We start from the raw sequence: 222 nt of genomic DNA, 5'->3' as shown, positions 1-222 counted from the left end.
CTATACGGTTATCACACAACTCGATGTGCCAGCGCACTAGCAACTCTCGCGGGCTTGAAACTTGTGATGCCTACGTCAAGAATGGCGTCACGAAGGGGGGGTGTATGATGGCGCAGAAATACAATTTATTTTATATCTTTTTTCTTTATTCTAATCCTCACCTTTTGTCTTAATGATATTTTTCTTCTGGTTTCGTCTCTCTACCCCATTTGCATCTTTAGT

This window comes from Penaeus monodon, chromosome 24 (genome assembly GCF_015228065.2).
Source record: "Penaeus monodon isolate SGIC_2016 chromosome 24, NSTDA_Pmon_1, whole genome shotgun sequence".
Classification (NCBI taxonomy): domain Eukaryota; kingdom Metazoa; phylum Arthropoda; class Malacostraca; order Decapoda; family Penaeidae; genus Penaeus; species Penaeus monodon.
The sequence above is the reverse complement of the archived record's forward strand: the minus strand, read 5'-3'. Positions refer to the sequence as shown.